We start from the raw sequence: 27829 nt of genomic DNA, 5'->3' as shown, positions 1-27829 counted from the left end.
TAATTCCAAAGACGTGAAACAGGAGTGTGTAAAAATGAGACAGATCACAAAATGTAATAAACGTGATTTGCTGTTTATTAGAAAATGCACTGTTAGGAGATCATATTGTGCTAGTTAAAATAACTTAAGATTCCAGACACCAGCATGGAATCAGATTCTGAACAGCTTTTCATTCTACTTATAATGGCTTAGAAGCCCAGCTCAAATGCTTATGAAATATTTATCTGAACTTATTCAATACACTTTGGTCTGGATCACTCATGAGAATAGTGTCTCCCACAAAATCTTTCATACTTTGTGGTTCTGCCTTGTTTGGAAATAACAAAAGGGTACAGTAACTCCTCACTTAAAGTTGTCCTGGTTAACATTGTTTTGTTGTTATGTTGCTGATCAATTAGAGAATATGTTCCTTTAAAGTTGCACAATGCTCCCTTATGATGTCATTTGGCAGCTGCCAGCTTTGTCCATTGTTTGCAGGAAGAGCAGCCCATTGGAGCTACCTGGTGGGGGCTTGGAACAGGGTGGACTGGCAGCCCCCCATCAGATCCCCCTTCCCCTAAATTCCCTGTGCTGCAGCCGCCCAGCAGACTATCAATTGCCAGCAGTTCAGCTGTCCCTCCCACCACTGCCTTGTGCTGCTACTGCCCTTTGCCTTGGAGTTGCTCTCAGGAGCCTCTTGCTTGCTGTGCAGGGAAGGGAAGAGAAGGGCTAATGTCAGGGTGTCCCCCTCTCTCTGTACCCTGCTTACCCCATTTCCAAAGAGCAGGGAGGGGGACACAACAGGGCTCAGGACAGAAGGAGCTTGCTGGCAGGAGCTGCTGTCCCAACTTCTTGATCTATTTAAAAAGGCAGTGCATTTAGAGTCAGGTCAGTGTACTTAAAGGAGCAATGCTCATCTCTCTCTCACACACACGGTGTGTGTCTCTGTCTGCCACGGTGTCTCCCCTCCCTCCATTTGTGCTGCCTTGTAGAGTGTGAGGCTACATTAACAACACTGGATTAAGCCTTGAGGGCTAAGCTGATTGCTAGTTCATCATTTAGCAGTAAGGAATTCCCTGGGAAATATCCCACCCTCTGACTTCACCACTTCAACCAAGCTTCACAATCATCATCACTATGTACCAGTATTAAATTGTTTGTTTAAAACTTATACTCTGTGTGTGTATATATATTAATATTTTGTCTGGTGAAAAACATTTCCCTGCCATTTGCATTAATTCTTATGGGGAAATTGGATTCGCTTAACATTGTTTAGCTTAAAGTCACATTTTTCAGGAACATAACTACAACATTAAGTGAGGAGTTATTGTAAGTTCTTTCATTGTCCTTGGTACTTCTGATTCCAGTTCCAGACATAACGAACCGTAACAATATGGGGAAATGAAAGCAGTAAACTTTTTCAGAATTCTGAAAAAAAAAAGTTTGAATTCTCATTTTGTCCAAATTTGATTTTTCCCATCCCTAATGCAAATATATATATATATATATATATATATATATATATATATATATATAAAATACCGTACTAGGGTTTGATACACTGTACTGGTTGCAAAAAAAAAGTCACCATTTACCAGATTTCAAAGTAGCAGCTGTGTTAGTCTGTATCAGCAAAAAGAACAGGAGTACTTGTGGCACCTTGGAGACTAACAAATTTATTTGAGCATAAGCTTTCATGGGCTATAGCCCACTTCATCGGATGCATAGAATGGAACAGGCACTAAGAAGATATTTATCCATTTTCATTTGGAAAGGAAGATGATGTCTGTCTGTATCTGTACAAGGTGCTATTTGAGATTACCACAGTTTCTCCTCAATACTTAGGATAGGAAATATCTGTGGTAGCTATGTGATACAGGTTGGCAAATGGCTTGATAATGACTTCTACTGTACATGTCCCAGCAAAATAGCTGGAGAAAAAACCAACACATGCCTAAATTCTACAAAAAGCAATTTCAGATTCACAGCATAGGGTGACCCAGTTGCACTAGCAAACAGTACTATCCACTCAGGAATAAACTTATACTAGTCCATAAATAATGGACGAAGATGGATGCATGATGATGCCTCTGTCCTTGCAAAAGAAGATATAGTATGCTCACCAGGGATACCTAGGAAGTGCAAAATGCCATTCTTGTGCCGCTACTTTCCCAAAATAGTTAAAGGGATGCAGATTTCTAAATATCTTGTGCAAAAACCACACAGGCAGTAATTTAGATCCATAATTGTCTTTATTGGTTTATTGTGCAGCACCACTAGGGTGAAGATTGTCTCCTGCAGAACCTCTAATAGGCTGAAAATTGGTTATAAGCCATCTCTGAATCAATAAAGAGCTGCCCAAGAATGAAATGCATAAAAATAGACAGTTGAGAGCAACAAAAGAAATACTATGAAAGACTAGCAAAATGAGAGGAATGTGTGTAAAGGAATTCAATCAGGGAAACAAAAGGGTTTTGAACTATTTCTGTAGCACAGGTCCTCTTTACTGGCCAGATGTGCTACTTAAGCAAAGCTTGGTTTGGGGAGCAGCTGTTGCTCACAGAAAAGTAGGGCTCACTTTTTGCAGGGTTCCATTTCTGAATTGACTACTACAACAAATCATTCCCAGGAATGGCCGCCTGCTGCAAAAATGACTTAGGTCAGGGTTCTGTATATAATACAATAACATGGTTATGTAAACTGGCAACTCGATAATCAATTTTTGTTGTTGTCACATATGTGTGTTCCCTCATCTCACCTAATATTTCACAACAACAAATGATGGCATTTTTCAAAATCAGTGTTGGCCTAACTCTTCTCCTATTGAAGTCAATTTTGATATCAATGGGAATAAAGTGAGGCCAATACTGAGTGTTTTTGAAAATCCCACTGAGTCTCTAGCCCTTAATATTACAAGCATAATCATTCATAAAAACAGCCATACTGGGTCAGACAAAAGATCCATCTAGCCCAATATCCTATCTTCCAACAGTGGCCAATGCCAGGTTCCCCAGAGGGAATGACAGAACAGGTCATCATCAAGTAATTCATCCTGTCGCCCGTTCCCAGCTTCTGGCAACCAGAGGCTAGGGGCACCATCCCTACTCATCCTGGCTAATAGCCATTGATGGACCTACCCTCCATGAACTTATCTAGTTCTTTTTTGAACCCTGTTATAGTCTTGGCTTTTACAACATCCTCTGGCCAGGAGTTCCACAGATTGATGGGGTGTTGTGTGAAAAAAATACTTCTTTTTGTTTGTTTTAAACTTGATGCCTATTAATTTCATTTGGTGACCCATAGTTTGTGTGTTATGAGGAGTCAATAACACTTCCTTATTTACTTTTTCCACACTTATCATGATTTTATAGACCTCTATCAGATCCCCCTTTAGTTGTTTCTTTTCCAGGCTGAAAAGTCCCAGTTTTATTAATCTCTATTAATCTCATACCCCTAATCATTTTTTGTTGCCCCTTTCTGAACCTTTTCCAGTTCCAATATATCTTTTTTGAGATGGGGTGACCATGTCTGCAGGCAGTATTCAAGATGTGCGTATACCATGGATTTATATAAAGGCAATATAATATTTTCTGTCTTCTTATCTATCCCTTTCTTAATGATTCCCAATATTCTGTTCATTTTTTTGACTGCTGCTGCTCTTTGAGTGGATGTTTTCAGAGAACTATTCACAATGACTCCAAGATCTCTTTCTTGAGTGATAACAGATAATTTTGACCCCATCATTTTATATGTATAGTTGGGATTATGTTTTCCAGTGTGCATTACTTTGCATCCAAATGTGAACTAAGGGTAACTGATGCAATTAAATCTAGCTGAAGCTGCAAACAGCTTGAAACAATAGTTCTGGCAGAGATAGGGACTGTCCCAATTCATCTCAATGAGTTGTTAACCAGAAGTTTTGATGACAATTTAAATGTCAGAATTGTTGACTATTTCCCTGCGTATCATTTTAGCAGAAACATCATTAAAATGTCTTGTAACTCACTTAATTCATACTCAAAGCCTGCAAGAAGTGAAGGTAGCAAATAAATAAGAATTTAAAAACAAGGTGGGAGGGTACAAAACCATTAAGATAAGTACATTCTTTACTGAGTACCTAGGTATTGTATTAGCTTTCTCCTCCCTCTCCCCTCATCAATTTACCTTAACTTGTAAAGTCATATCAAATCAAGATTGTGTACACTTCCTGCACAGAGACAATGTCTTGTGCCTAGCTCATTTGTGGCTGCTCAGAAACAAACATGGAAGCTATTGTGCTTTTCATTGATATTCTCATGGGGATAGTGACGCAAGTTGTTGCTGTCAAGGATTGCTGGGGTAGGGCAGGAGGAATCCAAGCCCACCTTTTCCCAAAATTTCAGAGAAGAGCAAGAAAATAAGCAGCCCATCATGAGTAGTAAAAGATCTGTTGCTTCTTGGCCATTAAAAAAACAAAATTATCTCCCATATCGTTCCAGCTGCCAAAAGCCACCCTGCTCTCCATCTCCTATGCAGCCACAAAAGCTTCCAGCCTTACTCCAAAAATGTAGTTACTTTTTTTCTAATACAAAAAACAAAGGGTGAAATGTTTGGAGTACCAGAAATTTGGAGTCAGAATATGATCAATTTAAGGAATACATAAGCAGCAAAGCACAATTCCAGGTTCTCTGCCACTTATCTGAGATCTAATGTGCCTTATTGGACATTTTCATGAGGGGGAAAAAAACATGTTCCCCATGCCCTGAAGTATACACATAGTATTTGTTGAATGCCTGTAATGCTTAGTTGGGTTCGGTATCCCCTTTTTCTGGTCTATTTACAGTGTAGGTTAAACACCTGAGATCATTTTATTTTAATTACAAAGTGTAACATTGGTACCACATGTTACTTACCCTATTACAGTTTCTTTGCAGATATTAGGATCCCAATCTTACATTTAAGCATGTGCTTAAGCCGATTCCTATTCAGCAAAGTACTTAAGCACATGCTTGATTTGAATTCCATGGGCGAGATTTATAAAGGAGATTTGCACTTAGTGCTTCAATGCCTAATGTTTAGTCCCCTAGCCACTTAGTGAAATCTACAGCTCCTAGTTAGGGCCCAGAATCCCACTAGAATGTGTGAGGAGGTGCCTAAAAAAGGATACATAACAGCCAGCATCTACAGCAGGGAACCATTTAAACTAGCCAGAAGGAAATCCTGATGAGATGGGTGTAGCCTAAGCTTTGCCTCCACAGGGAGTTAGGTGCTAAACTCCAGCCCAGAAAGAGATGTCTCCCTCCCCTTGGGGTTCATAAAATCATAAAATATCAGGGTCTGAACGGACCTCAGGAGGTCATCTAGTCCAACCCCCTGCTCAAAGCAGGACCAACTCCAACTAAATCATCCCAGCCAGGGCTTTGTCAAGCCAGGCCTTAAAAATGTCTAAGGATGGAGATTCTACCACCTCCCTAGGTAACCCATTCCAGTGCTTTACCACCCTCCTAGTGAAATAGTTTTTCCTAATATCAAACCTAAACCTCCACCACTGCACCTTGAGACCATTGTTCCTTGTTCTGTCATCTGCCATCACTGAGAACAGCTGAGCCCCAACCTCTTTGGGACCCCCTTCAGGTAGCCAAATGCTGCTGTCAAATCCCCCCTCGTTCTTCTCTTCTGCAGACTAAATGATCCCAGTTCCCTCAGCCTCTCCTCATAAGTCATGTGCCACAGCGCCCTAATCATTTGTGCTCCCTAATCATCCACTGGACTCTCTCCAATTTGTCCACATCCTTTCTGTAGGAGTGGGGGGGGGGGTGGAACTGGATGCAGTACTCCAGTTGTGGCCTCACCAGTGCTGAAAAAAGGGGAATAATCACTTCCTTTGATCTGCTGGCAATGCTCCTGCTAATGCAGCCCAATATGCCATTAGCCTTCTTGGCAACAAGGGCACACTGTTGATTCATATCCAGCTTCTCGTCCACTGTAATCCCTAGGCCTTTTTCTGCAGAACTGCTGCTTAGCCAGTCAGTCCCCAGCCTCTAGCAGGTCATGGGATTCTTCCATCCTAAGTGAACCTCAGCAGATTTCTGATGTCAGATTCCTGAGTCATAGAGAGGCAAGTTACTTGCCCAAGATCACACAGCCTTGGTGAGGGAGCTGTGAATTGAAATTAGTTCTACTGAGGCCCAGTCTAGTGCTTTATTTGTAAAACCATACTTTCTCCTGGTTCAAATTATCAGCTTGTCCTTGTTGAACCTCATCAGATTTCTTTTGGCCCAATTCTCCAATTTGTGTAGGTCACTCTGGACGCTATCCCTCTCCTCCAACATCTCTTGGGGGGAGGGATAACTAAGTGGTTTAAGCATTGGCCTGTTAAACCCAGGGTTGTGAGTTCAGCCTTTGATCTGGGACAAAAATCTGACTAGGGATTAGTCCTGCTTTGAGCAGGCAGTTCAACTAGATGACCTCCTGAGATTCCTCCTACTCTTTGTATTCTATGATACCTCTTCCCCTCAGCTTCATGTCATCTGCTAAGATGCAATCCATCAGATCATTATGAAGATGTTGAACAAAATCAGCCCAAGGACTGACCCCAGGGTATGCCAACTAGCCATTGAGCCTGACAATCTATCTATCTTATAGTCCATTCATCCAATCCATACTTTTTTTAACTTGCTGGCAAGAATACTTTGGGATACCATATCAAAGGCTTTGCTAAAGTCACGATATATCACATCCACTGCTTTCCTCATACACACAAAGCTAGTTATCTCATCATAGAAGGCAATCAGGTTCATCAGGCATGACCTGACCTTGGGGAATCCATGTTGATTGTTCCTGATCACCTTCCTCTCCTCCAAGTGCTTCAAAATGAATTCCTTGAGGCCCTGCTCCATGATTTTTCCAGGTCTGTAGTCCCCAGATTCTCCTTTTTCCCTTTTTTAAAGATGGGCACTATCCAGTTTCTTTGCAGATATTAGGATCCCAATCTTACATTTAAGCATGTGCTTAAGCCGATTCAGGCCCTTCCCTGATCACCATGAGTTTTAAAAAATAATGGCCAATGGCTCTGCAATCACATCAGCCAACTCCATCAGCATTCTCAGATGGGTTAGATCCAGCCCCATGGACTTGTGCAGGTCCAAATTTTCTAAATTGTCCTTAACCTGTTCTTTCACCAGAGGTCTGCTCAGCTCTTCCCCATACTGTGCTGCCCAGTGCAGCAGCCTGGGAGCTGACCCACAGCTGTGAACCCTCTCCTGGGATTGGTGCCTAACCCAGGTTAGCCCTTTCTCACAAAAAAAATGAGGTGGTGATAGTGATATGAAATAATTATTGGGACAGAGACTATGACTCTATAGCCTGGTTGTTGGGGTATTGAGAAATGGGAGAGATGAGTTCCAGTTCCTGCTCTACAACAAGCAAAATGAGGATTTGAAACTGGGTCCCCCACATTCTGGGAGAGTGCTCAACCACTGGACTATCAGGTTGTGATGAACTAGGAATGTTCTTAATGTTTCCTCTGAATACTGTGTTGGTGCCTCAGTGTCCCCTAAGCAGTTCTTAAGTATCTGGCAGAGCAAAGGGCCAGTGCACCTAAATGTCTGATCCTCTGTCTCCTACAACTGATGGCCTGAGCCCCTCCTCTGCAAAGGTGCCAACTGAAGGTGTTGGAGACAAAGAGATCAGGTGATCTCCTGGCTGGGGAAAGGAACTGAGCAGGGGAGGAGGGGGTTGTTAGTCTGGAGCTGGCTGAGGGCGGATGTGGGGGTCTAGCTCACTGTCCCCCAGAATGGACCCGGACAAGGGGTCCAGTTCGCTGTATTTACAAGCTCTGTATTAGACCCTGGTCCTGTCATAGAATAAACCTCTGTTTTACTGGTTGGTTGAGAGTCACGTCTGACTGCGAAGTGGGGGTGCAGGACCCTGTGGCTTCCCCAGGACCCCGCCTGGCCGGGCTCGCTGTGGGAAGAGCACAGAGGGGAAGAGGATGCTGAATGCTCCAAGGAGAGACCCAGGAGGTGAAGACGTGTGAGCTTCTTTCCCTGAACAAGTCTGCTCCAAGGGAGAGGAGGCTCCGCAAGGTCCTGACTGGCTTTGTGGGGAGCTGTTCCAGAGCATCGCCCAGTGACTCCGTGACACAAGTGTGTATGTGTGTGGGAGGGCTCCTTCTCTATATTGTACAGGGCCCCATCTGGTAGATGGCTTCTGAGAACAGCTACTGAGTCAGGTGAGATAGGTGGAGACCACCTTGTTTGAGGGCCCAACTGTGACTTAGGTAGCTTTGTGCATGCCAACCAGCTGAAGTTATGGGGAGTTTACTGGTAAAAATTTAGGAATCTATAGAGTTAACTAGCGGGGGGGTTGAGGTTCCAAATTTTTGATTTAGGTGCCTAAAATAGCAGTTAGGTACCTAAATCCCTTGCTGGATGTAGCCCAATGGGATTTAAGCATATGCCTAAAGTTAAGCATGTACTTAAGAGTTCTATTGAGCAGGAGTACACTGCTGAAATGGGGCTCACCACCTTGAGTGGTCAATGCAGAAAGAACAGTGCACTAATCATTCAGGTAATGTTGGAGCAGTATCATATCTTACAAAGTTTCTTCCATTGTAATTTAACAAGTACATGCAGTGAATTTCCACAGTGTTCTAGGAATTTTGTGTCTGGAGATCATGTTGATCATTCCTTGGGCATCAGAGGATTAGAATGGAGAGAGTGAACCTACATTCTCAGGTAACCAGACATTGTAACTGCAGTGCAAAGAAAAACATTTTATTTTAAATTAAGAAAGAAGTCTGTTCCATCAGTACATTTAATATGATTTATATTCACTATCCATTATCATTAGCACATTCCTAATATATTTTAGGCTAATTAGTTGCATAACAATGCTGAACATTTATATGCTCAGTGCTGTGCAAATATTGACTAATTGGTGTTATCAAATATTTCTTAATTAAATGACAAAAAGTAACTAATTACATGCACAGTAAATACTTGTTTGGGAAACCTGATATATCAACACCTGTTCATATTTACCTGTTTCCCTGTATACATCTGGGACTTAGAACTATGAAGCAGGAGCAGAGTGGTGGAAAACAAAAGCTTATGATTCATAACAAAAAGTCTTCTTCTACTGGTGTCTCTCATTAGTAAACAATTTGCTGGTTGAATTGTGCTCAGGCAATCATGGCTTTATTATACATGCTCCATTCACCTACAAGTTGATAATTATGTTGCAGGGGACAAAGTTCTAAAAAAGTAGTCATGGATGCTCGGATGATATTTTTTTAAATACACATTCTAATATGATGTTTTCTTCATTATTTAAAAATAACTCTTTAAAATAAAAAGATAAGATAGAAAAAGTTAGACAAATTTATATTCTGAAAATGCACTGATCTTAGAGCCACAACCAAAATAAGTGCTTGCTTTGAAAAAAGATGATTATACTTAGAAACATGCAGCCACTGTCATTTTGGAGGAATCGGCTTCATATCGCTTGGTCTATTTAATTGTCCTTTTTAAAAATACCGTCACCAATGCCCGTACTACTTCAAAGTAAAGTTTTTATTATGTCATGCTCACACAGTATATCAATTTATATTCCAATTACTTAAAGTTAAGCATATGTTAAATGTTTAACGATCTGAGTACTCTCATTTACTTCAGTGAGTCTACTCACATGCTTAAATTTAATTTCATGCAAAAGTGGTTGGTAGGATTAGGCTTTAAATGGCATTAAATGCATAAAAGTTATGTTAATGCAAAGTTGAGGTTGCAAAATTAAGAAGTCATTTAAGCGAAGAGGCAGTGTGGCCTAATGGATAAAGCACTGGACTGTGACTCAAAAGATCTGAGCTCTGTTTCCTGGCTCTGCTGTTAGCCTGCTAGCCAACTTGGGGAAAGTCATCCCATCTCTCAGTGCCTCAGTTAATATACATCTGTAAAATGGGGATAATGATACTCAACATCCTCTGTAAAGTGTGCTGAGATCTACTGATGAAAAGCGTTACATAAGCACTGGGTATTATTGTATTGCATACATCCATGTGGGCAGAGTTATAGTGTTATGCTTTTAACCTGAACTCTGCTATTTCCTGGTTTTTGGAGTACTTAAGTGTGTAGCCTTAACATAGGCTTTTTTCCATTTAATTTCTCAAAGGTTGTTTAGAAGAAGAATAAGGAAAATCCTCCAGTTATGTAAATATACAGAATCTGTCAGCAAAGGCTGACAGGTGCTTGAAAATGCACCAGATCTTTCACTCCTTAAGCAAAGGAGGAATACGTAACAGCAGTATATTCTTATGAAGTTTTCTTGTGGTACAGGAGACAGAATTTGCACCAGCTAGGAATCAATTACCAAAACCAGCTGTTTCTGGTAACTGCTTGAGGAAAGGGCTTTCTCCAGCTCTCTTGAGTTTCTCTGACTCCACTGAAGCCATGCTGCCAGAGATGCTACTCACCCACTGACCAATCCACTCAAATTACTCCTTTGGGAGTATGACAATGTCAGTAGCATAGCTAGTGGGGTTCAGGGGAAGCAGCTGCTTCCCCTCAGCACATTTTCCAGGGTTACCGGGCTGAACTCCTGCAGGCAAGGGGGGGCAGGGGCTGGTCCCTGCGGTGGGGCGGGGCAGCGCCGGTCACAGGAAGCGGAAAGCAGCGGCGCTAGCAACTGCAGCAGCGGGGCTGGTACTGGGAGCACCATGGAGCGGCCACAAGAGGTGGGTGCAGGAGGCCCGGCTTCCCCTGCCTGGGGCTCTCCTCGCCCACCGCAGAGTGTGGGTTCCTCCTCTGCAGTACTGCCCACCGTGGGGCTGGGGCTCTCCCGGGGCTCTGCCCTGCATGCGCCCAGCTCTCCCGAGGCTGCTTCTGCCTCCTCGGGCTGGCCCCATATCCCCTCCCCCAAGGGGCTGGGGTCCTGCTGCGGCGTGCGCCCCTCTGCCTCCTCCATGGGGCCGGCAGCCCCGGGAGTTGAGGCCGTGCCACCTCTCCCCAGCTTCCCCTCCAGCAGCCCCCATACTACCCTGCTGGGCCTGTTCAGCTCGGCCCCACCAGGTCCTGCCCTGCTTCATGCAACTCACCCCTACCGTGGGGCTGCCCGGCCCAGCCTGGGGGCACTGGGGGAGCCACAGAAAAGCCCTGCTTGGAGCTGGTGCAGAAGACGAGCCTGGCTCTCAGCCCAGGCTCTGGCATCAGCCTGCAGTGGGAAGCAGAGCCACCCCCTACCGGCTCGGCTCAGCCCAGCTCCCTCTTAAAGGGACATGGACCTGTCATGGTATCTTTCCCCAATCTGAACCTTAGAGTCCAAAAAATGGGGTACCAGCATGAATTCCTCTAAGCTTAATTACCAGCTTAGATCTGATACACTGCCACCACCCAAAAATATATAGTGTTTTGGGGCACTCTGGTCCCCCCAAAAACCTTCCCTGGGGACCCCAAGACCCAAATTCCTTGAGTCTTACAACAAAGGGGAATAAACCATTACCCCCCCTTCTCTTCCCCTTCAGGTGTTCCCTCCCTGGGTTCCTGGAGAGAGAGACAGATTCAAGCTCTGTGAATCTAAAACAAAGGGATTCCACCCTTCTCCCCTCCCTGTTAAGTACAAACTCAATTCTTTTGCCTTAACAAGTGGAAAAAAATAATCAGATCTTAAAGAGAAAAATGTTTAATAAAAGAAAAGAGGATAAAGAAAATCACTGTAAATTCAAGATGGAATATTACAGGGTCTTTCAGCTTATAGAAACTGGAGAAAAAGGCTCCTCCCGCAGAAATACAATACAAAATACTTCCAGACAAATACACATTAAAACTCTACCAGCCAGATACACATTTGCAAATAAAGAAAACTAATTAAAAAGACTAAACCGCCTTTCTACTTGCACTTACTACTTGAATAGAAAATTAGAGCCTGTAGTACGTCCGGTCACTCTCAGATCCCAGAGATAACACAGACAAAGAACAAAGAACACACACACAAGCTTCCCTCCACCCAGAGTTGAAAGTATCTTGTTTCCTGATTGTTCTCTGGTCAGGTGTTGCAGGTCACTGTTTGTTAACCCTTTACAGGTGAAAGAGACATTAACCCTTAACTATCTGCTTATGACAGGACCCCACTGCGGCTCGGCCTGGCCCAGCCCCGGGCACATGAGGGTGTCACATCACCCCCTACCTAGGGGACCCGGCGAGGTAGGTGCTCGGCCCCATAGCAGCGCAGAGGGAAGGCCAGCAAGGAGTGGGCCCCATGAGGGCAGGGGGTGGTGATGCACGGAGCAGTCGGAGTAGGAGCCAAAGAGGGGGTGACTATTTTATGTTTGCTCCCCCTGCTCTTAGAATCTGGCTACACCACTGGACAATGTACTCTGTATTTACACCTCACATACTATTGTAATAATCTTTGTGCAAAGTATGTCTTGTGAGGTATCATTTAAAACCCATAGTTTGCTGGTCTTGATTGTCCTGGTAAAATATGTGTGGCAACATTGTGAAGTTATAAAATTCCATTTTATGGTGTGACTAACACATCTTCTAAACAGATGTTGACAAACAGGTCTGTCTCAAACAAAGGAGTGTGTGCTCTGCTTAATTTGCATTTAAGTAGGAAACAGTCATCGAGCAGAAAGGGACACAAATGAAGCTCAAACGGGTCAAAAAAAAGCAGCAGAGAATATCCTTCTCCATAGACTTTCTCTCTCCTGGTACCCAGCCAGAAATATTTTTTAAGAGGGGGACCGAATCTATGAAAAGGAGAGACCAACACCCCAAGTCCCAACACCTATTAATTCACTGCACCAGAATAGAAAAAGGAAGCAGCTGTTGGACTGGAGAAGGGGTCCTGACCTAAGAAATTTGGTCAGTAGCTAAAAGCATGTGATGAGAAAACCTTGCTTTGAATTTAACATAGTTTGTTCGGTTAGGCACCAGTAGCATTTTATCTTTTTTTCTTTTAACCATTTCTGAGTTTTACGGGAAGACAAGGTGTGTGCATATTATATCTATTAAAGAAATAACAGACGTAACATAACTTGTACAGAAGAGGGCTGGGCAGTACAAAACATGCATTTCTGGGTGGTATGCTGGATCACCCTGCAGTATCACCGATGCTGGTGAGAGCCAGAGTGTAACCTAAGTGTGGCTTACAGGCTGCAGTTACACGGATACTCAGGATGTGGTTTGCCTGCTGGAAGGCGGTTTGTGAGCAGCTCAGGTGGGAGGTTGCAAGGCAGGGGTGACATAACTGCTCATTAGTCTGAATTGTACCCTAGTATGTCACAGGGGGGCAGTTTCCTATTACAGAAAGGAACAAGTTATTAAGATCCTTAGTTTCAGAATAGTGACTGCAATATTTTAATTACCTTTACAGGAATATCACCATAAATAATGTACTATTTCAGCATCTTATGCTGCCTCTGTGCTTTTGATCTAGCACGGTTCTCCTCCTTCCCTCACTGGATGAACCTGTGTGTGCAGTGCAAATGGAACCAGTGTCTATATAATTGCTGGCCTGTTTTTGAAGGCTAAGGTCTGTGCTGTCAAGCAATAGAACTGTCCCCTTCAGTGACCTGTGGCCTATAGACCTATGGTCTGCTATCTGCTATTTGCTGATTCTGGCAGCTATGGAAAAAAAGTTGTGGGCTTCATTAATGAGACCTCACCTCTGGAAACCTGCTCTCAGACAAACTACACCCCTGAATAGAGTAAGTGAGGCTCCTCACAGGCTTACGGATGTGCATCTGACCACAAATTGTGAGAAAACTTATCTGCATTTCTATGCATAAGATATACGAAAATAGGGCTTTTGAGTATAGAAATTTCATAAAATCATTGCTGAGGTTTTCCAAGCCGCTCAGGGATTCAGATGCCTAATTCTTATTTAAATGAATGAGTATTGTAATTCCAATCACATAGGGCAGGTTGGAAAATCTCAGCCTGTGTGTACAATGTTCTTTGCTGTTCGGAAAGAAACCCTCCCCCTTGATTTTATGGGCAACAGAAACAACTCCATGTGACTTAGGTAACCAGTCCCACATAGCAAAACTTGCAGGTAGATCACATGTACCAGGCTATTATTCGCAGCAGTTACATAGCACCCAAAATGTCCAAGGTTCTTCACAGAACACAGAAAAAGACTCTGTTCTGTGGCTCCATTATAGTGTAAGGCCCAATCTTGCCATGAACTGTGTGTAGTCAGACATGGGTTTACCCTAGTAGTTTTTAACTGTGCCAAGCTCCAGTTAAAGTCTTTTTAATGTATATGAAATACAACTTTATTTTTAAAAAGAAAGGGAAAAAAAAACAACCCTACACTTCATTTTCAGTGCTTAGCTGATAGTGTGATTTCGTTCTCAATAGGACCACCTGAGATAAATTGTAAGGGTTTACAGAAGTCTTCATAAAAAAATTTAAATAAGTTTATGTCTTGGAAAATATTTGTTTAAACATATTAGTGGGAAACATTCAGTTGGGAAATTGAACAGATCACCTGGTAAAGCATTCATTGAACTAGTTTATCAGTATTTAGGCATTTTTGCTAATATAAAATTATTTTTGCAGTGAATGCATAAACCTTAATTGAAAAACCTGGCAGATACCTCAAACAATCATATGGTTCTGACTTCAAATAAAGAATTTGGCAGCTTTTCAGTGAATTCTGCTTCCTTGCATGGGATGGAGTGATACATTTATCAAACATGGCACATGCATGTGCATCAGTGCCCATAAAAATTGATCTTCTCAATTTGTTTCTGTTTCTATGAGGCTTCAGTGCATGCAGAAATAAAAGTTGAGGGGATAATCTAACCTTTCACTGTTAGGTCTCACAAATGAAAAGCAAACAAGTTGATTCTACTATGAAATGAAAACAAAAAAAAAGACATCAGGAATATATATCAATACTTATTAACTGTACAGCTAAAATTACCAATAACTTTTTAAAATAATTTCAATCCCATGGCTGAGAGAATATAGCTCAATAGAGACAACTGCTCACATATCCTTGTTTACTTTCTACCAATGGGCCAAATTAATCACTACTATTTCTCTGAGGATGAAATCAGCCCATATCCTCTAAGAAAATAGTGAGGGAAATATGTCATCATTTTTCACTGCTCCAATTACAAGAGATTAATGATGTCTAAATATCATACTCACTTTGATACTCAAAGTCGAGTGAGCTTGATCTATGGTTGCTGAATATCTGCAATAGGCAGAGTGTGAGATGTCTCATACATCTCATATATGCTCAGTTTTATTCTGGGTGTCCATGCCTCACTACCCTTGCTATGCCAGCTCAGAATCTTTTGATACTTTTTCCATTTATGTGTGGGGAGGAGAGGGATGCCTACTTTTAAGATTACATGAAGCGCTAAGTGTTAAACATGTCAAAATGCACTGAAGTGAAAGAATTCTGGATTCTGAACCTCTACCAGCATGTTCTTCACAATTAAAGATAGGCAAAACCAGAACCACTTAGCAATCGGTGGGAGTTACGTTACCAGGGAGTTCAGATAAAATGTATCCTAAATCTGAACTGCAGCAAAGTGTGTTTTACAAATAGTAGTTCATGCTTCTGTACCTTTATTTATTCCCAGTCTTTATGAGGCCAAAGAAGTTGCACTGATGCAACAAAACCAAGAAAACAGGTAATCAATCCTACACAGCAAACCACGTGGATAGCTCACATATACCAGGTTAGTAGTAGTAGTAGTAAGAATTACATAGTACCCAGAACATACAAGGTACTTTGCAGAACATAGAAAAGACACTGTTCTTTGGCCCCATTGAGCTTACAATCATAAACTCTGATCCTGCAATGAATTTTGTGTGGTCAGAATTTGGCCCACAACCACTAAACATTGCAGTCCACTTTAATTCAGTGGCTATAATCCCTTTAGTGTTCAAGGCCCACATACAGGCCTCCAGCTGTATGCTAGAAGAACCCCTTGCAATCGGGCTACTGACAATAGTAAATCCTATGTTCCTGTGACATACCAAGATGCAATCCAGGCTAATGAGTAGCTGTGTGACCTGTGCTCTTTAACCTGGGATTCCCTTTTCAATGCTTTGCTGCTGTAGGCTCCAGTCTGGATTGCTCACCAACAGCATTCCCAGGTATGTCTGTGTATATGCTACAGCCAGCCATGCACACCTGGGCTCTTACCAGCCTTGGTTATGCTGCAGAGTGACCCCAACACACCTCCAGTCTTAGATTTTCCCCAGAAGTGTGTATCTTGTATTGTTCGGAAAAGGGCTGGGCAGTGCAAGTCCGTCATTACATCAGTAGAAATAATACATACACATCTTGTTACCCCCAAATGCAGTTTTCCAAACACTTCAATTTAAACACAATGGATTAGATAAAACAATGAAACAAGTTTATTAACTACAAAGAGAGAGATTTTAAGCAAGTAGAAGTAATGCATAAAAGTCAGAAATAGTTACAAGAAAAATTAAGATAAAACACTTATTGGTGCGTAACAAACTATGATAAATTGAAAACAAAGTTTTCTCACCATACGCTTTCAGCAGTCTTACTGACCAAACTTCATCAGTCAGGACCCCTTCTCCAGTCCAACGGCTGCTTCCTTTGTCCATTCTGGGGCAGTGAATGGATGAGCAGGGAGGAAGAGAGAGGGTGTTTTGGGATTTTTGTCCCTCCTTATTATAGTATCAGTCCCCGTCTTAAAAATATTTCCAGCTAAGATTCAGGAGACAAAAAGCTTATGGAGAAGAATATTCTCTGCTGCTTTTCCTCATCTGTTTGTCTACCCTTCCTGCTTGATGACTGTTTCCCACTTAATGCAAATTAAGCAGAGCACACATTCCTTTCTTTGAGACAGATCTGTTTGCCAACTTCTGCTGTGGTTTGGAACATATGTTAATAACATAATATAGGGAAATCTCCACATACATATAACTTCACATACAATGTTGCCACCCATTTTATCAGGACAATATTGACCAGCAAGCAACTTATATGTTTTTTGATGATACCTAACAAGGCATACTTTTACAAAGATTATTACAATAGTTTTAGAGTACGGACACAGTGGTACATTCTGTCACAGTTCCCTGTAGATGATTAAAGCCCTGATGATTTGTGCGGGCCTTTCCTTTAAAAAATAAATAAGCTAGTCAGGGGACAAAAATGATACCATGTGACCTATGGCTGGTCTACACATAGAAGTTGCACCAGTTTAACTAAACGTGGGATGTTAGACAGCTAGCCCACTGTGATGTGTGTGTGTGTGGACACTCATCAGTTTAGCTAATGAGTGAAAACTAAACCAATAACCAGGATTTAAATCTATATAAGAATAAGAGTTTCCATACCCTAAAATTGCACTGGGTTAAGTAAATCTGTTTAACATTATTTAGATAAACTGACAAAGCTGTGTGTACAGAACAGGCCTATGTGACCAATCACATAGTAAATAATGAAGAATTGTAGTGCAAAATTTGCATAGTCTCTAGGCTGCAATTTATTCACACAAATGATTTCACAAAGAGTTAAACAATGAAACTATCTGTGAAAAAGATCAGATTGGAAGCAGAAAAAAATAATTGATTGCAAGCAGTCAAATAATTCACCCAGCTTCAATGGATGATCTAAATTCAAGATATGCTAGGATAAGAGAAGGGAGAACAGAGCAGTAACTGATGAGTGGACATCCAAAATAGAATATAAAATGGGTATGAATCAGACATGCCAAACCCATGAAAAAAATGCAGAAATAGGGCTTGGTTTTGGCTAAATTGGCTTCTGAGTTGCTTGTTGGCTAGTTTTTGGCTTGTAGCTTGTTTGGCTTGTTGCTTCCTTTTTTGTTTGGCTCCCAGCAAGCAGGGGCAAGGGGAGGCAAGCAGGGGAGAGTCAGGGGTGCACAGCGGGCCCACCACAGTTCCAGACTGTATGATGGCGGGATCGAGTCGCATAGAGTGTTGGGGTTCTTAGGAATTGGTTTGTTTTGAAATTGGATTCGCCTGATTTTTAGTTTATTGTGAAAGTCGGGTTGCTTATTTACCATGTGAAAGTTGGCAACTGTGGTATGAATGTGGTAAATCAAACCTGAAGGCTGTTTTTCCATTGCCTTTCACATTTACATGCTCATTCATCAAGGCACATAATCTGGTGTGTAACTTTAAGCAGGTGACTAGCACGTTTGAAGTCAATGGGAAGACTCCAATGCCTGATATGGGAATACTCCAGGGAGTACATCTACTTTGCACAGACATAAATGACTACACATGGTGCATGGCAATGGAGAACCAGGCTTTTTGTAACAACTATACCATCCCTACCAGCAAAACGAAGTTTGCATATCTAGAAAGCTAATGGCTATGCATTTATTTTCATAGCTAGAATGATGCAATATATTGAGAAATGGCTAAGTACTGTGGAGCCGCAAAAAAGTGAACATGTCCATAAAAGTGGAAATGGCAGATTGTATGTGCAAAATGCCAGCACACAAAAGGCTGATAAATACTGAGCTCCTAAGCTTGAAACAATCTTACAAAAGTCTCACCTTGAGTCCTAGTGATGAATCATGCTGAGCTTTGTTTTTGTATGTGTTTGTTCTCAAGCTTGTAATGCTTTTGTGTTGTTTCAGTAAAGATCCAGCCACAGATATGAAGGAGAGACTGGGCTGTGAACTGTGACAGGTTTTAGACTCCTGATCATGCAATCAGCCATCATGCTGAATCCTGAGGCAGAGAAAGCTCATTATTACATCCTGGGTGTCAAAGAACAGGAAAGTTAGAGCCATGATTTTCACCTTAGAAGCAGGCTCAAAGGAGAAGCATCTCATTTCCTCATTAAGGCTAATTTAATTTGTAGTTTTCTGTCAGTCTTTCCAGATACATGCAGATACAACACGTGTTCCAGATTAGTGAGTATTAGTAGAAGCAGTAGCAGTTGTTACACAGCATCTAAAGCAAGTTAAGCACTTTACAGAAAAGAGAAAAGACACTGCTCTCTGTCCAAGAGAGCTTACAATTTAAGGCCCCAATACTGCAATGAGCTCCTACATCTGTACAGAACTTCTCTGATGACAGTGGTGCTCCATGTGAATGTGAGGTTCCAGCCACTCAGAGATCATTACAGAATCAGGGCCTAAATTTGGATCTTTGATACTACTGAGAGGTAAAGTTGCCAACCCTCCCAGTTTCGTTGGGAGTCTCCCGGAATTGGACTCTTTCTCCCAGAGGCTACTGAAGCCAAACCAGAGATTATAGGCCACTAAATGTCTGGCGGCACAGTGTGGCTCCCTACCTGCTCTGTCCCTGCACCTCCAGAAGCAGTCAGCAGATCCCTGAGGAGCGGCAACCAGAGGGTCTCCGCGCACTTCCCCTGCCTGAGCACCAACTCTGCAGCTCCCATTGGCTGGGAACTGCGGCTAGCTGCTGCCATGAGCAGCATGGGGCCTGGGCAGGTAGGGAGCCTGTCTTAGCCCTGCTGCAATGCCGGCCAGGAGTTGCCCAAGGTAAGTGCTTCCTGGCTGGAGATAGCACCCAAACCCCCTCCCGCACCCCAACCCCATGCTCCAGTCCTGAGCCCCCTCCCAGAACCAGCAACCCATATCCCCTGACACAGCCCCAGCCCTGCCCGTCCTGAGCCCCCTCCCACACCCAAACTCCCTCCCAGAGCCTGCACTCCTCCCAGTCCTGAGCCCCCTCCTGCATCCAAATTCCCTCCCAAAGCTCACACCCCTCATCCCCTCCTGCATTCCAATCCCCTGCATCACCTCTGACTCCCCTCTGGGAGCCCACACCCTGCACCTGCTGCTGCACCCCAACCCCCTTCCCCAGCCCTGAGCCACTTCCAGCACCCAAACTCCCTCCCAGAACTTGCCCGCTGCATCCCCTCCTGCACCCCAAACTTCTGCCCCAGGATCAGCCTAGAGTCTCCCCACAAACACTCCAAACCCCTTGGCCCCAGCCCAGAGCCCGCCTCGCCACCTGCAGCCCAACCCCCTGCCTCAGCCTGATGAAAGTGAGTGATGGTGGGATGGAGCATAACAGATGACATTTAGACACATAACAATGAAGGTGAAAAGAACAAGAGAAGAACACTTGGAGAAGAGAGGCAGGAGATGAGGAAGAGGAAGATGAGGATGAGGAAGATGGAGGTTAGGAGCTAGAAGAATGGTGCAAGAGGCATAGTGAGAGGTGGAAGACACAAGAGAGAAAGGAGAGTGAAGGTGAGACTGCAAGCAATTCAGAGGTAGCATTGGCAATATGAAAATACACAGTATAACAATTAAATATGGTAGTAAGATGATGTCACAGGTAAGAAAAAAAATGCAGAGTTGTCATATGGCTCCTGGGCTGTAAAAGACCCAGGAAGAATTCATGATGACAGCTGCTGGCTCAGGCAGTTATGTGAAGTGGTGATAGAGAAAGCTACTGTTAGATTCCATTCCCATCCTGCTGCTGTTGCATTGGACACTAGCAGAGGGAAGAAGACCCAGGAGCAATCCCAGTAGGCATCTGTTCCTAACTTTCCATTAATTTCATGCTAGTAGCAGAGCAGATACTGCTGAGGAGAAGCAGGTGAATCCACCACATATTTCTTTCACCTTAAGAAGCATTCAACACAGGGCCTGAAAAGATCCCTGAAATCATCCAATCTAATTCCCTCTAACATCTTCTCTCTGTTGGTTGTTGGAGGAACTTCCGCTACTGTTGCAACACCTTGCTAACATTTCATCTTTTTTTAAAAAAAATCATTCCTATTTAAAATTTTTAAGTAATAGCTAAAAGCTAATAGGCATAATTCAATGAAAAGGCACAGCAGTGATCAGAAGGAAAGCTTCTGCGGAAGCGCAAAGGGAGGTTTTTTTTCCTCTTGAAACTGTGAAATTGACTTACTGACTTAATTCATAAAGTACCAACAGCAAACATTTTCAAAATGCAACTCACAGGGATAATGGAATAAAAAAGATTTGAAAACAGACTAAAAAAGAAAAGTAGGATATGAGTTGCTCCTAGTGTTATGATTGTATATTTTTATATGCAATTTGCTAGGATATTTTTAAGGACATAGATTCGATCAAGTGAACAGAATAAGGAAAAATATTGGACAGAATAAGAAAAAAGAAATGGAAAAAGACATCTTCTTTCTCTTAGAAGATCACAAATGTATTTTGTTATACTGTTATACAAAAGCAATTCTGTCAGCAAATAATGGGTTCTACATGTCAACTCCTCAATAAATTGAACTAAAGTTTTTTCTGTTCTATTCTATAGAGGTTCTTTTACCAAGCTCATCATCATATTATATGAGCATCTTCCAGTAGTGCATTAAGCAACATCACTGCACATTTGTCACATTTGTTCCCTCATCCTCTCCCCAGGAAGAGAAGTATGTGCAGTGTCTTATTTTGGTGAGGTTTGGGTTTTAATGATAGAAACACCCCCCCTATGTATTTATGTTCAAGAAAAGCAAGGTCAAATGTGCCTTACACTTGGAGTGGACAATGATAAGGTTTGTGATGGTCCTTACTTCCTGCGGGATTTCAATCCACCATCTCAGAGCTGTCCCTGAGAAAGTTCCATCTCCTGCACAGACATGTTTTACCCTTAATATAGTGAGTTCCATTGAGCCAGAGGAGGGTAATAGTTGACGGTCTTCATCCCAGAACTTTAGGTGATCTGTTAAGCCTGGTCTACACTGGGTGACGGAGGGATCAATCTAAGTTCCGCAACTTCAACTACGTGAATAAAGTAGCTGAAGTTGACATACTTAGATCTACTTACCATGGTGTCTTCACTGTGGTAAGTCGACTGCTGATGCTCTCCCGTCAGCTCCATTTATGCTTCTCACCCTGGTGGAGTACTGGAGTCGACAGGAGAACTAGACTAGATGCAATAAAATGACCCCGGCTGGATTGATCACTGCCCATTGATCCAGCGGATAATGTAGACAAGCCCTTAGATATTCTGGGTCCAGCCCATAAATTACCTTGAGGATTAGACCTTGAACTTGACTCAATATTTTATAGAGTATAAGGAGCAGAGAACAGGTGTGATGTGCTCATAGTAGTCTGTGTTGCTGAGGAGATTTTTGTGTACTAGTTAGTTTCCTAAGTGATAAAGTCTTCATGGCCAGGTATATCACACTGATGCAGTCCATCTTAGAAGTAACAAAGGTGTGAATAACTGAGGCCAGGTGATCATCCACCAGGGTGGGATGGAGTCACCTAGCCAACCAGAAATGATATAAAGCATTATGTAAGAATGCTGCTATGTGAGAACTTAGCATCAGTGAGGATCCCACAAGTACTCAAACTATGGACCAGCCTGACTAAGTGAAGTTTGAACCATCAACCACGGGAGACTGCACCACAGCTACAATCTTTTCAAAATGCTTTCCCCTGCTCATCAGCATCACCTCTGTCTTGCTGGGATTCAGCTTGAGCCAGCTGCTTTACATCCATGAGCTAAACTCATCCATGCACCGGCCAACTTTGGTGGTGGCAATGTGATCACATGTGGTGAGGAATACGTAGAAAATAGGTATTTATATGAAGTCCATTCATAGAAAGGATGGGTGAAGAGTTTTATTGGCAATTAGACCCCAGTCCTGTGCTAGCCTACCAAATTGAATTTTATATATGAATTTGGGTTCAGTCCCCAAAGCATTGTGTGACAGTGCATCATGATATTGGCATTGACCCATTACAGCGCTGCCTGAGAAGAGCTCTAAAATGGAAATTAATTAATACAGAAATTTAGATTTGTCAAATATTGTATTTAGAAGCAAAATCCAATGGTTTTACAACTGTAATTTAGGGCCTCTAAATGTAGCTAGGGCTCATGGATAATCCAATCTTTTTTAAAAAAAAAAAAAGATGAAAGGTGGGAAGTACAAAAGTATGGTAGGAAAAAGGGCTGACAGCCACAGGAGTTTACCTGGAAAAGGTGAGAGAGATCATTGGGAGCTAGAGAAAGGCTTAAGCATTGAACCAGAGCAAGTGGACAAACTAAATTACAGAGCTGCCAATGGTTAGCTGTCCTTAAAGAGTGATATTTACAGCCCCAAAGAGTGCGATTCAATGCTAAAGACAGAGTGTTAAGTCATTATTTTAAACAGGGACTCTCATTTTTGTTCCTTGGCAGCATCCAGTAGTTCAGATTTTTAATCCAACCAGAATGTTATAGTTTGTTTTAAAACGTGCACTGCTTAATATTGCTTATGAAACACTTACATGTTTTAATTCATACTAAAGTCTAGGGCATGTGAGAATTCTATATGCAGTGTAAACCAGTGGATTTTAATAATAATTATTTGCTGGTTGGAACAAAAACCTGAATGGCTGGAGATCCCTGAGGACCAGAGTTAATAACCCGTGGTCTAGGTACACAGTCAGTGGACAGATTAAGAGAAATATTAAAATTACAGATTTTAATATAAAAAAGAGAACTGTTTTATCAATACAATCATAGGTTTATTTTGCACATCACTTTGTCATATTTTTAATAATGCTTTTGTAAAACACTTTATGGTGCAAATATTATTTGGTTTGTATATTATTGCTCAGATTATATTTTTAGCAACCTAAAATAAAGCAATCAGATTCAGAATAAATGCAGAATGATTCAAAAATAATTAAAATGCAATGAAACAATGCATTAAATGAATGTAAAATAATGTAAATAAATTGAATTTAATTAATTTAAAGCTAAGAAACCCTAGATAAAGGATTCAGATTCCACATTTCTTTTAATATCTAATTTGCTTTCACATTTTATTCACATGCTTTGTTATATTGCCATGTGGCCCCCTTTGCTGTTTTTATAACTCCTTCTGATGGCTCAGCTTGAAACATGGCTCAGGATTTGCCAGCATTATTTGGGTTATAGAGGATGGTGTCCCATCCAGACTAAGGTTTGTTCTGAATGGTGTCTTAGTCATTCAAACAAGGCTGAACACATTCTCTTCTCCTATAATTTGAATGGGGTAAAACTAAGAGAAGCCTGGTAACCCTGGACAGTAAATGGGAACTTGAGAAGACCACTGGGGCTTTTGAAATTGCTAAGATATACCCACAGTGTCTAGCCTTTACTGCAAAGTAGTGTTATCTGTGTCAGTCTGTAGTGTTGCCTCATCCTATACACACTAGGGGACATCTGATTTCTGCATCAACTGGTTAATCGACAATCTCCTCTTGCAGATTCCCTATCTCAGGTCGAGAGAGATTGAACATATGCTGGTATCTGCCAACAAAGTGCTCAATCTGTTCAAAAGTGCAGTTTCCCCTAATGTAAAAGTTCACAAATGCTGCCATCATTAATATTTCATCATTCAAAGGTAGTTTCTCACAAGCATACTTGGGCATGCTAATTTTTAGAACTTCCATTTTGCAAGAGGATTAATATCCGCTTGCTCTTCCAACTTCTGTACAACCTGTTAGTAACCAAACCTAAAAAACACTGTTTGCTGTCTCTTTCGGCCCTTTAGTAAAAAATATTTTAAATCTTTATATATTTACTGAAAAGGAGTGAGATGAGCTTAGGAATGTGTGTGAGAGTGAGATAGCTTGCTCATGAGTGAGTCTCACACCCAATAAGTGAGACTTGATATGTCTGCAAATATCATGGAATCTAAGGATTCTGAGGCAGACACCATATACATTATTCAACTTTGTGCACTTCCTTAGTGACTCATGATATACTCATTTATTTCTGTGTACTGCACATAAACCCTAGTTAGATGTTAAATGACCAGCTTTTTATGTACCGAAGATGTTGCTCTAAAATGATGTAATCCGCTTGGCTGCTCCTGGTAGCTCCTTTATCCTTGTTCAGCTGGCTACTGTAAACTCTCAAATTTGCTCAAGTCAAATCTATTCCAAGATATTGCTACTTGCTGAATCACATTTGTCTCTCAGAAGTATTTAAAAAAGATCAAGAACATTACTTTGACGCGTTTCTGTTCTATTGTGCTATAATTCACTTAACTATCATAAACGGCAGCTTTCTGGGGGGAGCACTTTCAAATCATTCTGACGTTTTCATTTCACCATGAGTTATTATACTACACCTAATACTGAACACATCCTCCATCTGTGCCTTTTCTATTTTAAATATACCCAGCTTCACAGAGACGTCACGTAAAGCTGCCTTAAAAATGAATATTTCTTCCATTTACTGATGCTTAAGCTGGGTTATCTTACTTGACTTAGCAAATCATTTTCGCTGCCTTCTTCCTCACCTCCTTTTTGATTTATGTAAATTCATCCAATAGGTTCTGCTCTTGATCCACTTTTAAGAGATTTTCTTATGGTCAGCAGGGGCTACTATTAATAATTTTTGAGTTGCTTTTCTCCTTAAATGAACCTGCAGGCCTCTATCGGATATAGGGGAACTGGAGAAGATGGATCATTTGGTTTGTATGGCATAGTATCTGTTGATACCCCAGATAATGATACTTCTGTTATCTCCAAGTTAAAATGCAGGTGTGTGAATAACTGTGGTTCACTAATGGTTCAGATGAATTTTTTTTTAGGGTGGGGGGAGGAATGAGTTTGAGTCAAACCAAAATCAACATTTTTCAGAATTTTTGGTGAACTGGAAAAGTTTTGTTTTGGGCTGAAGAAAATGTTGTTTCCAAATTTATTTTTAAAAAAAGAAAAGAAAAGAAAATGAAGGGCTAGATTCACAAAACAGTCAGAGGAAGCAGAGGAGGAGAAGTTGGTTGTGCCTTATAACCTGTAGCCCAGATATTAGAGCACTCAGCTGGAAAGGGGAACACCTGGGTTTCAATCCCTCTCCAGAGCACAGATTAAAACCTAAATCCACTCCATCCCTGGTGAACATCTAATCCCTGGACTAAAGGTTATAAGTGGAGGAGATCACCACCATCTTTGTGAATCTAGCCCTCCCACTGGAAAAAAAATAAAGTGGACACAACTATTCAGTTAATTTGTGTTAGACCCGAAACTATTCAGGTGTTCATCAAAACTGCATTTTTTGGCAAATAAAATATTTGTACAAAAATTGTTGCCTGACTCTAGTCTATTCACACACTTGGTACATTAGAAAAGGACACATTTTGGATAGTTAGATCAGGGTCATTGGGATAATATTTAGGCCTTGAGTATTATTTTTTCTTTTACATTTTCTTAGTTTGCAGTTTTTCCTCCTCTGCTATGCCTTTTTTGAGTAAGGTGACCAAAATTGTATCAAAGGTAAACATGTACCATCAGTTTATGTAATGGCAGACTATTTTTTATAATGTTTTCTCAGTACATTCTTTCCCTCCTATTTATGTGTGTGTGTTCAAAAGAATCACTTCTAACACTAAACAAACAAGGAAGTTCCACTATAGGAATTTCCAGGAACAAGGAACGCTAAAAGCTACTGCTTTCTGCTGCTTTACTGCAGAGATTATGCCTAGAATCTTATTCAGACCCCTGCCTGCCTACCCACCTGTTAACCTGGGCCTTGTTTCTTCAAAACTTTATCATAACTCCCTTCTCTAAAGTATATCAAACAAGCCAAAAAGGACATCAATCCCAGAAAGTCTTCATCTGTGGTCTCTCCCCCTACCTCCCATCTCTACTGTATTACAACAGAGAATCTAAAAAGCCGTTCCCTGTTGCTGCCAGGTCACAGGTCCTTGCAAGTGATCAGTTGAGAAATCTAAGGACTTGGATCCTGGTAGAAACAAGAAGTTTGGTTATTTTGCTTTTTTTGTGAGTGGCAGAGAAAGTCCAAAACGATGCGGCTACCCCATCACAGAAAATGAGTCAATGTGGCTTCTGCCAACCTTCCTTAATGACTAACTAAACCCAGATTTTTATGTACCATAAAAGGTACGCCAGAATATTCACATCCATTGAGATAGCAATCTCCAAATTCCGATGGAATTTTTTTTTTGGACTAGCAATAAGTTTTATATGCAAAACCAAATGCTCAACAGAAGCTCTCCAGCCTTGAAAATAGACACACTGAGTGCTCTTAATTTACTCTTGAACAGGTGTATTAGGATTAGTGGATGATCAGGGATAGAATTATAGCAGTGCAATCAAGTTCTTTTTTATTACTTCACGACATTTTACTTCCAAGTTCTTACATTTAAACTAAATTTCCTAATAACAAGCATTTAAGTAGCTGAGTTAGGCTGTGAAGGATTTCTGGAGCAGCAGTTGCAAAACATGAATTCTGAGTCCAATCTCATGGCCATGGAATTACAGAATCCCTGGGGCCTTTGATAGAAAAATAAGCAGCACTGATTTTGGAAACAGTGATGGAGAACACAGAATAAGGAACCGAACAAGCCTACAGAACTGAGAAGGGCAGGGGAAAATAATCTCAAATACATTTTCAGATCAAGATGCAAGTGGGGGGCATGAGACTGGCAGCACTATAAGGAGTATGTCCTCCCATTAGTGACCAGAAGTGATCATTAAAAGCATAGTCATGGTTCTGAAGTCACCACTGATGATTTCCTCCATTCCTCCTCTCTGCCCCTGGCACACAGCATGTAAACAAATCCAAAAAGAGGAGAACCAGAAGTGCTGCCGCTGTGCAAAGTAAATGAAGTCAAGAGGATATTGATGGGATATTTAAAACACTGAATTCCGAATGGTAATGAAACTTCATCTGTCCCCATCCATTAGCTATATTGCTCCAGGCAGCAAGCATGCTATTAGCCTGCTTCTCATTTTACCTTGCCCAATTTAGCTTTGGTTTTGCTTTCTTCTATGTCTGAGTTGTGACTAAACAATTTAAAATATAAATGTGTTGCTTTGCGGCAATCAAGAAGCTGGCATCTCACCATGTGCCAGAGGCTAATGTGTTTAGTTGTTACTTGGGTTACAGCATGTGTGTGGAGGCCGCAGGAGTCCAACTTCTCTCACTCT

Source organism: Gopherus flavomarginatus, chromosome 2, assembly GCF_025201925.1.
Source record: "Gopherus flavomarginatus isolate rGopFla2 chromosome 2, rGopFla2.mat.asm, whole genome shotgun sequence".
Lineage (NCBI taxonomy): Eukaryota > Metazoa > Chordata > Testudines > Testudinidae > Gopherus > Gopherus flavomarginatus.
This window is presented reverse-complemented; position numbering follows the sequence as displayed.